Below are 11,474 nucleotides of genomic sequence, written 5' to 3'. Positions count from 1 at the left end.
CTTATACCTGCTTCATTACCATTTCACTGGAAAACTGTAGTACTGTTTCTTAAGCTGGGGCCCCAAATAACTCACATGACATGGACTTACCCCAGACCTGTTGCTTAGAGCCAAACCTGAGTTCAGCCAAAATCAACCCAACCAACCCACAGACCCATGAGTGGAAAAATAAATATTTGTTGTTGCAAACCATTGAGATTTTGAGGTTGTTTTGTTAAGTAGTATTATTTGTCGATAGTTACCTGAAATTTATAACAAAATGTTAACAGTGTTCTTCTTTGGGTGGAGGGGATATAAGTAGATTTTTCATTTTCCAATTGTACTTTTTGTATTTTCCACATTTTCTACTTTTAGCTTATACTATCTTTTAAATTAGACTTGGAAAAATAATATATTTGAAAAGAAGAATCAGAAGGAAAAAAAAATAATGAAGTCGTTTCTCCTTCCCAATTCTGTACTTAAACTAGAATAAACTTGTTTACTTTCCACAGTACATGCAAGGTACAATCAACTAACCATTGAAAGTTTCACATTGTAAACGCTGTAAAAAAAAATATTATGTCTTAACAACCAAATCATTATGGGCTTGTCTTGGTGCCTTTCTTCTTGAAGGCTTCCCTAATTAGACAGATGCACTGGCCCGTCTTTCCTCCACTGCCTCTAAACCCATAAACCACACATTTCTGCCTTATTCTAACAACATTTTCCATTTGTAAAACAAGGAAAGGAGAGACTGAAGGATCAATATGTTATTCAATTACCAAATAATTAGGGGTAAAGATTTGAAATGTAGCTCTTACAGTATTGAAGAATCCCACCATCTGGCTATTTATAAGCCATGGTAATACTCTGCCCCATTTTCTTACCTCATGTATCAGAGTAGAAAGTTATTTATCAATACAGCCCATGTCTTTTTCCATATTATCCCACATTATCTTCGATTATTAAAAATTGTGTCATACATATGTTTGCCAGCTGGTTATGTACAGCAATAAAAACATATCCCCTACAAGGACACGTTTGAAAAAATTAGTGACAACATGAATGAGCCTGGAAGACATCACACTAAGTGAAATAAGCCAGACTTAGAAAGACAAATACTGCATGATTCGCCGATATGAGGTACCTAAAGCAGTCAAACTCACAGAAGCAGAGAGTAGAACGGTGGTTGCCTGGGGCTCGGTGGGAGGGGAAAATGGGGAGATATTGGTCAAAGGGCACAAAGTTTCAGTTATGCAAGATGAATAAGTTCTGGATATCTAATGTACTGTGTGGTAACTGTAGTTAACAATACTGTATTATATACTTGATATTTGCTAAAAGAGTAGATCTTAAGTGTTCTTACCACAAAAAAAGCAAGAAAGCAAGAAGAAAGGAAAGAAGGAAGAAAGGAAGGAAGGAAGGAAATGGTAACTATGTGATGAATTTGTTAATTAGATTGATTGTGGTGATCATTTCACAATGTATTTAAAACATCAAGTTGCATACCTTAAATATATACAATTCCTATTTGTCAATAATACCTCAGTAAAGCTGGAAAAAATAAAAGAAAAATATGCATGCATACAACAATGAATTAGGGAAAGATAAACTCATTGTAGTACAGGTCTCACACATTCCTTAAGTGTTAGAGCCTATTAAAAAATGACAAGAGGGCTTCCCTGGTGGCGCAGTGGTTGAGAGTCCGCCTGCCGATGCAGAGGACACGGGTTCGTGCCCCGGTCTGGGAAGATCCCACATGCCGCGGAGCGGCTGTGCCCGTGAGCCATGACCACTGAGCCTGCGCGTCCAGAGCCTGTGCTCTGCAACGGGTAAAAAAAAAAAAAAAAAAAAAAAAAAAAAAGAAATGACAAGAAAGACTCCTGTACAAAAATGACAATGTGACTGTGAATCACAGATAAGATATTCTAAAAGTAATTGTAATATTCAGTTTGGGGATTCATGTGTTTGACCCTAGGAGGAAAGACCAAGAAGAATCTGCATAATTAGTCCATAGTAGTCAACAGTAGTCCAGAAGAAACAAATTGGAACAGTCATTGAAGTGCGGAAGGAGGCCACTAGAAAGGAAAACAAATCACACATCACACCACCAGCACCATCACCATCACCACCACCAGCATCACCACCAGCCAGCAGCAACAGGTGCTCCCTTCCCTCCTATAGCCAGGGACACAAAATTAGATACTACTCCTTTGAAGCAACTCTGATTCAACTAGGACAAAATATATTGCACTTTTATGCAAAAGTGCTCTGTAGTGAAAGAAATAATGGGAAACGAAATGTGCTTTAAATGAGGAATTGCCTTACTAGGCTACTTTGCCTGTAGGTATGAAATTGATTTACATTGTTAAAAATCGCAGTCTTAAAGCTTCTCTCTTGGCAACTGTGATTACTCTTACAATGGGTAGGGCAATTTCAGAAAGCATTTATCTTGATTCACTTTGCAAAATGGTACAAAGAAAGCTGGAGAGTTATACAGTACACAGGTGAGGAAAATATATGGAAAAGTACCATAATGTAAGCAATCAGTTCACAAGACACCACAGGGCTATCTGCTAATGAAAATCAGAAACTGCATTGATCTGTGAATCAGTAGTCAGGCTGGAAGGCTGATTCAAAGACATCCAAGATGTGAGACCCTGAGCAGTTTATTCCAATGACATGCATCAACCTCTCTGTGAGGACTAGATGTAATTTTACCTCTATATGTCAGGTATGATTCTTAGCCCCAAAACTCATGACTCCAAGAAATAGAACTGCTTCTGTTTTTTATAAGTCGAACTGAACTTCTAACCCTGACCTTTATCCTTATTTGCTTGATCCTATTTAACAGATAAAAATTTACCCTCAGTTCTTTCCACGGTTTTCTGAAGGTATGGGAAGGTGGGGTGAGGGAGCATGACTTTTGTCATCTGACCTTAGACATGGCCCTCGCGATGCCCACTGACCTTCCCTCCCTCTCCCCATGGATTCAATATCCCCTTTCTACAGCCGCAAGGTCCAGAAATCTTTACTAGGCTCTTTCTGGATCTGTCTGACCAGATGCCCCCTGCAGCCATTTCTCCCCAGAGATACTATCAAAGGAAGGTGAAGGTCCCCTCTGCTGTCAGAAGCCAAAGGTATCTCTCAGCCTCTTCAGATCCATTTCCTCCCCGTCCCTAGAAAATTAAAACACCATTACTCCCTTGAGGATTACTAAATGTAACCTAGGATGTTTTTGAGAAGAATATGTGGTACCTGTACAGTATATTCACAGTAGAGCTTTGGGCAGCATTACATAATCAAACACATCCATATTTCTGCAGTAAAATATGTGAATATTCACTCTGTGTGGATGAATAAAAAGATGGTCTCTCCTTGCCCAAGTCAGGTCTGGCCACCAAATACATGCGCTGCAAACTTAAAACTTTGGGTTTCATAATCACGGACAAAGATTGTAGATCTGTAACTGAATTTGAGCAAGTTAGATATGAGTCTGATGTAACTCCGCTATAGTGCAATAGAAGGTCAAAAAAGGAAGGTGATGCTAAGGGCTCAGAAGGTTTGTAAAGACATCACGGAGGAGAAAGCACTTGAACAAAGGCTGGATAACGTGTGGAATTTGCAAAGATCAGAAAATAAAAAGCATCCCATGTGAGGAATAGAAAGAACTTGATTATACTAAATATCATGTCATGAGGAAAGTGCAAACTAAAACAATACTGAGATAACACTATATACCTACTAGAATGTCTAAAATCCAAAAATCTGAACATATCAAATTCCGATGAGAATGTGGAGCAACAGGAACTCTCATTCATTGCTGGTGGGAATGCAAAATGGTACAGCCACTTTGGAAGACATTTCAGCAGTTTTTTTTACAAAGCTACACATGGTCTTACCATACAATTGTGCTCCTAGGCATTTATCCATTCGATTTGAAAGCCTATGTGCTCACAAAAAACCGCATGTGAATGTTTATAGCAGCTTTAGTCATAATCCTCCCACACTGGAAGCAACCAAGATGTCCTTCAATAGGTGAATGCATAAAGAACTGTGGTACATCGGACAATGGATTATTACTGAGCAACAGAAAGGAATGAGCTATCAAACTACACAAAGACATGGAGGTATCTTAAATGAATATTTCTAAGTGAAGCTATCTAATCCAAAAAGGCTACATACTGCATGATTCCATTCATATGACATTATGGAAAAGGCAAAACTATAGAGATGGTAAATAGATTAGTGGATGTCAGGGGTTCAGGGTGGGGAAGGGTTGAACCGGCAAAACACAGAGGATTTTTTAGGACAGTGAAACGATCCTGTGTGATACTGTGATGGTGGATACACGGCACCACACATTTATCAAAACTCAAAGAGCTTTAAAGCACAAAGAGTCACCCTTAAAGGAGGCAAAAAAATTTTTTTAATTGTTTAGAAGGTGAGAGGTTCCCAGGATAGAAGGTAGAACGTGACAAAATAATCTATTACAAATATATGAAACAACCTCATTGAAGAGGATGAGGGGGGAAGGTGCTGACTTAAGTCATTGTGGAAATGAGTGGAGTCTGTAAATGAAAGGCAAAAGAAACTTTAGTTGATCAAGTGGGTGGGTTAACAGTTCTGAAACCACTATCCATGTATGCTAGGATTGAACTATTAAGTAAACACATGGCAGATGTTGGGGCAAGGTTTCTCAGAAGCAGTTACAGATAAGCAAGGAGCAAAGGCTAGAGTGATCCATTTAGTAATGGATTAGAATTGAAGATATTAATATGAACTTATGCTTATCTTAATATAGATACAGATGGTTACCTATAGAAACATTTATAGATATATGCATATGCACTGGTTAGTATACACACATATACTTCCTTGCTCTGTCAGCTGATAGGGTCTAGAAGCAATGACATCCCAGTGGCAGTGAGTACACCTGGTGCCAGCTCTTGGTTTCTAATACCATTCTCCAGTCAAAGGAACCAGGGCCCCTTGGAGAATTGGCTGATTCCAGGACTGGGGCAGGAAATATGCAAGATAAGTCTGGAGCATCTTGTAGTGCCAGAAAGTAAGGAAGTAGAGATATGTCAAAGTGATACAGGAGCCACCTGGAAGAGCTCCCAGAGGTGAAAGCTGGAAGAATTTGAGCAACAAAATAAATGAGGTAGTATTAGAATTATAACCAAGAGTATAAAGCAGATATTCATGAGTCCATACTACTGTAAATAAATGAGAGAATGAATAAGTGGGACAGAATAGGTAACTGACTCAAGCAGAAGAATTCCAAATAATTTATGCGGATACTTTGCCCTCAAGGGGAGAGCAAAGTATCCGCATAAATTATTTGGAATTTATGTATGTATGACTGTACATAGTCACTCCCTTCCAAGTAATAAAGTATGAAAGGAGAAAAAAAGAGTAACATTACCTCAACCAGGTGATCAGGGTTAACATCAACAGTGAAAAGTCATGGTGATAGTATGTATCCTTGATATGATATAAGAATGATACTTTACCTCTATTGTCTTCCTCCTAAAACCTAACAACACATGTAATCGTGAGAAAAACATAAGACAAATTCCAAAAGAGGCACATTCTACAAAATACCTGACCAGTACTCCTCAAAACTGTCAATGTCATCAAAAACAAGGAAAGCCTGAGAAACTATGACAGCTAAGAGGAGTCTAAGGAGACATGACAACTGAATGCAGTGGTATCTTGGATGGGATCCTGGAACAGAAAAGAGCATTAGGTTAAAAACTAAAGAAATCTGTCTAAACAAAGTATGGACTTTAGTTAATAGTAATGTATCAGTATTGGCTCATTAATTGTAACAAATGTACCGTACTTATATACGATTTTTTTTGATGTGGACCATTTTTAAAATCTTTATTGAATTTGTTACAATATTGCTTCATTTTAATATTGCTTCATTTTATGTTTTGGTTTTTTGGCCGCAAGGTATGAGGGATCTTAGCTCCCTGACCAGGGATCACACCCGCACCCCCTGCACTGGAAGGCAAAGTCTTAACCACTGGACCGCCAGGGAAGTCTCTATAGGATGTTAATAATAGGGAAAACTGGGTAAGCATTTATGGGATTCTCTGTACTACGTAATTTTTCTCTAAATCTAAAACTATTGTGAAGTTTATTTTAAAAAAGAACTTAAGTCCTGCACATCCCAGATTTTGAGGCTTTTATCACTTTGCTTTTCTCATTACTGTCATCTATTGTCTTCTTGGCCATATACCCCTCCCTATTAAGAGCACTTTGTCACCTGGCTAATCTTTATTCCAAGATTCTTCGTCATCTTTTTTTAAAAATTTATTTCTTTTTCTTTTGTTTTTTTGGCTGCATCAGGTCTTAGTCATGGCACACAGGGTCTTCCTTGAGGCGCACGGGATCTTTCATTGTGGCACATGGCCTTCTCTCTAGTTGTGGTGTGCGGGGTCCAGAGCGCATGAGCTCTGTAGTTTGCAGCACTCAGGCTCTCTCGTTGAGGCGCACAAGCTCAGTAGTTGTGGCACGGGCTTAACTGCCCCATGGCATGTGGGACCTTAATTCCCTGGTGGGGGATCAAACCTGTGTCCCCTGAATTGGAAGGCAGATTCTTCACCACTGGTCTACCAGGGAAGTCTCCCAAGATTCTTCATCATCGTGAGCCTCTTCAACATTCACGTGGACAACCCATCCAGCCCATGCCTAACACTTCCTCATCTGTTCAATTCCAATAACCAGCATACAGTTTCTATGTCAGTCTCTCACTTCCAGAGCCATCCAGTGTTACCTCCACACTTTGAATTTCTGACCACAGCCTACATCCCTCGCCCATTCACTTTCTTCTTCCATAGTTATAGAATCTCTGGTTTTAGCTTGATGTAGAGTCACCTAAAATAAAAACTACACTTCCCCGATTACTTTCTGCTACATGTGACCCATATGACTAAATTCTGGCCGATGAGTTACCACTTTTGTTATTTGTCCTTAAGTGGAGAGATCAAGTTCTTCTCTTATCCTCTTCCTCTCTCATGCTGGCTGAAATGTGTATATAACGGCTGGAGTTCCAACACCCATTTTGGATCATGAGATAACTATGGAGTGGAAGCCACATATAGCAGAGTCATCAGATAGAATGTTCCTGGGTCTTTGATACTATACTATAGTGTAACCAACTCAGCTCTGGAACTTTACATGAGAAAGAATTTCTATCTTGTTTAAGTAACTGTTATTTTGGGTTTTCATCGTTCCTAGTTGAACTTACAAATCAGTTCACTCCCTTATTCCATCAACCTCTCCTTGCCCAACAGCACAATAGTTAAGAGTAAGAGCTCGGAAATCTAACAGATTTGGTTTCACACCAGCTCTACCACTTCATACCTGCATGATCTTGGGCAAGTTACTTAAATGCTATCAGCATCAATTTCCTTACCTGTATCTTCCTTATTGTACCTATCTTATAGGGATATTGTGAGGATTTTACCGCATGAGACACATAAGGAGCTTCGTAAGCACCACTGTCCTTTGAGAATCTTGATTTCAGCTCCCATAATGCATCACTTTGTCTGCTCTTACTGGCATTCTCAACATCCTCCCTTCCTTGTCCTGCTGCATCTTTCTTGCAAATCCCCACCTTGGTCAGTGCAAGTCTTCTCAGTGCCCACACGACTGTGGGCTAACACGGGTATGCACATTGAGACCACTACAGATGTATGGTCTCCAGACTCAGCAGGGCTCTACTGGAGGCTGGGAAATATTTGACATCTGTGGCTGTGGCTAGGCACATCCATTCCCCACTGTATTTATGCAGCTTTTCACTCTTCTCCTCAAGCCATCCCTAGAGGAAATAAACATGTTTATGCATCTTCTTCTTTACAGAAAAATTTCCCTCAATCTCTCATTTCTTTGCCTACTACCCTTTATCCTCTCCTCATCCTAGCTCCTTGAAAGAACAGTCATCACACTACCGCCTGAGGAAAAGGAGAAGATTTGACGGAGGGATATCCCTCAAACTCAACATGGCCAAAAACAACTCACCATGTGTTCCTTCTTCCTGAATCCCAGTCAATCCTGGTCCTGGGCCTGCACTCTTGAAGCTGAAACACTGGGTTCACCTTACACATTTCCTTCAAGTTCATGCAGGCCATTTCTTTCCCTTTCTTGCCTGGAATTATCATTTGGGCACACTCTTGTCTTCATTTTCTGTCTAACAAACAGGCCCTCACCTTTCATGAGTCATATGATACTACCACTTCTTTCAAGCCTTTTCTGAAGTCCTGCCGTCAGCCAGGGAGAACTATCTCTCCTTTGTGTCCCTACATTATGCAGATTAAAAACCACCACTTTTGCAGCTGGAACACTTGACTTATTTACATGTTTGTCTCCCTCTATCCAACTGTAAACCTCTGTGGGGATTGCTGTATTCTTTGTGCTTATGTTTTTTATGCTCAGTGTCCAGCACAAAACCTGTTACATATTAGGCATTTAACAAACTGTTGGGACTTCCCTGGTGGCACGGTGGTTAAGAATCTGCCTGCCAATGCAGGGGACACAAGTTCAAGCCCTGGTCCGGGAAGATCCCACATGCCGTGGAGCAACTAAGCCCATGCGCCACAACTACTGAGCTTGTGCTCTAGAGCCCGTGAGCCACGACTACTGAGCCCGCATGCCACAACTACTGAAGCCCTCACACCTAGAGCCCGTGCTCTGCAACAAGAAGCCCACACACCACAACAAAGAGTAGCCCCCGCTCGCCACAGCTAGAGAAAGCCCGCACGCAGCAACGAAGACCAAACACAGTCAGAATTAAATAAATAAATTTATTTTTTTAAAAAACCCTGTTGTTGAATGAATGAATAAGTCAGTAAAAAGTGAGCAGAGGAAGAGAACCTGTAACAATAGCAAACACCTATTTGGTGTTTCGTGCATTCATTCAATACCAATTTTTTGAGCTCCTGTAATATGCCAGCCATTGTCTTAGGCACTTGCAGTGAATAAAACGGACAAAAATGTCTACCCACAAGGAGGTTATTTTCTAATGAGAAAGACAGTCAATAAATAATATAAATAATAACTAAGCGCACTGTATAGCATGTTAGAAGGTAATAAGAGCTGTATGGAAAAAAGAGAGAGCAAGGCAAAGAGAGGTGCCAGTTGCAATAGTAAACAGGGCAGGCAGGGCCTGCCTCATTGAGAAAGCAAGATCTGAGCAAAGACTGGAGGGAAATGAGGGGTTTAGCCAAGGGCAAGAGCCCCCGAGGCAGAGGCAAAAGTTAAACCTTGAGGCCTAAGATGGGAATGTGCCTCATACAGTCCAGTGAACACAAGGAGGCCAGTGTGGCTGGGCCACAGGGAGCCAAGTGGGAGATGAGGACTGGGGGGCAATGGCAGGGGAGACAGACCATGGAAGGCCTTGTAGACCATTGTAGAGACTTCGGCTTTTTCTCTGGGTGAAATCACATGCCATCGGTGGGTTTTGAGTGTAAGTGTGACATGATCAATTTAGGTTAAGAGATGACCTTGGGTGCTCTGTAGACAATGCCTTGTAGAGAGGCAAGGGCAGAAGCAGTGAGTCGGAGAGGAAGCTATTTCAGAAATCCAGGCCGACATGATGAGGGCCCAGAAGTGGTCAAATTCTGGTGATACTTTAAGAGGAAGCCTTTGATGTTGAGTGAGAAAGAGGAGTTGAGGATGACTCAGGTTTTTGGCCTGAACCAGAAGGAAGGCACTGCCCTAAAAGTTTTCCCTGTATTAACTCATCTAATCTCCGCAACGAGCTGATGAGGGAAGTAGTGTCAGGGTTCCTACTTTCAGTGGGGACACTAAGATAGAGAGGTCGTCCGGGTCACACAGTTCATAAGTGACAGAGCCAGGTTCTGACCAGGTGGCTGGTTCCAGAGTCAGTGCTCTCAGCCACTGCACCAAGCTCCCCTCCATGAAAGCAGCCTAATTGGATACAAGGTTCTTATAGTCCGTCAAAATGCAAAAAGACCAAGGATAACTCTGTCATCTGGGCAAAACTATTTGGGCCTGAAGTAGGATATTTGGCACAATAAAAAGAAAGAAAGGAAAAGATTCATGGGCATGATAACACAAAGCAAGCAGAAGACACGCTGACCAAGATTCGTGCGGCTTTTAAGATAGAAGGCAGCAGGTCTGCGCTCACGGCCTTCACATTCAGGTAGTCAGATGCTCACATCATGCCTACTGAAGTTGTAAGTACTAAGCACAGAATGTGCCCTTGGGCAGCCTGGGCACTTGAAGCCAATACTACTTTGTACCAAGCCTTCTCTCTTAGTAACCGGACTGTCCCCTAAATTAACTGAATCCTGTCGGCTTTAGAATATACACAAGGTACAGCAATATTTTCAAAATGCTGCAGCTTAAATATAGGAACAAATGCTCTTTTAGATGATAAGGGTGTTGCAGTTTGTAAAGATTGTTGGGCCATATGTGCAAGTACAGCCTGACCTGATACCAGGTGTCAGTGAAAGCCATGACCACACCCAGGTAGCCACATAAAAGTAAGAGTCCTCTGGTCTTCTCTCTGGGGCAGGATGGTGTAACAGGACCTGTTGTGAGCCTGCTGCATTGTGATTGCATCTGCTGGAAACGTCTAGAAAAACTTTTGTCCCCACCTCCTCCCCAATCAACACATATACTTACGTCCTGAAGTGGAGGTACCAAAACCCTTGGTCTCTCTTGGGTAAGGATCCACCTTCTTTTCCTCCCCACTCAAGTCTGGTAAATCTGTATTCTTTGTGCTTATGTTATTTCATATGTTCACCAGTTACTACAGAAGGCTTTTAAATACATTATCTCATTTAAATCATACAACAATCCAGCAAGGAGAACTTGTACTATTATTCTCATTTTACAGATGAAGAAACAAACTGAAAGAGGTTAACTGGCTTGTTCAAGGTCGCTTGGCCTCTAATATCCATGCCTCACAGCTTCAGATTCAACCTCCTTTCCACACTCCCACGCTGCTTCTCTGAACTGTGCAGCACATCTCAGCCTTGGTCAATCAGTCTCCAGATTCAACTCTCCCATCAGAAGCTCTCTCACATCAGCCTCTCTTTCCAGTCACACATTCCAGCTCTCTTCCCTTCACTCTAATCAACTAATTTATCTCTGCCTTGAGTGTCTCACGCCTCCACCCCACCCTACCAGGTGACTCTCCTTAAGGTACCACTTTAGTCATACCTCTCCTCTCCCCCAAATCCTTGAATGCTCCTATTTGCCTGGGGCATCAAGGGCGGATGCTGCAGCAGCACATCTCCAGTGTCAGAGCCCTCCTCCCTAGTGGCCTCATCTCTCTGTGACACCTACAGGTGCCTCACTCAATTTGGTCTGTTGGCCATTCCCTACACTTTCCTAATGCTTTCCTTCCCCTGGGCCTTGAGTTGTTATTTCTTTTCTCTTAGAACACCTTGCCCACTAACCCACTCCCCATTTTGAAAATTGTACATCTTTTTTTTTTTTTTTTTTTTTTTGCG

Source organism: Neophocaena asiaeorientalis, unplaced genomic scaffold (genome assembly GCF_003031525.2).
Source record: "Neophocaena asiaeorientalis asiaeorientalis breed wild unplaced genomic scaffold, Neophocaena_asiaeorientalis_V1.1 scaffold198, whole genome shotgun sequence".
NCBI lineage: Eukaryota > Metazoa > Chordata > Mammalia > Artiodactyla > Phocoenidae > Neophocaena > Neophocaena asiaeorientalis.
The sequence above is the reverse complement of the archived record's forward strand: the minus strand, read 5'-3'. Positions refer to the sequence as shown.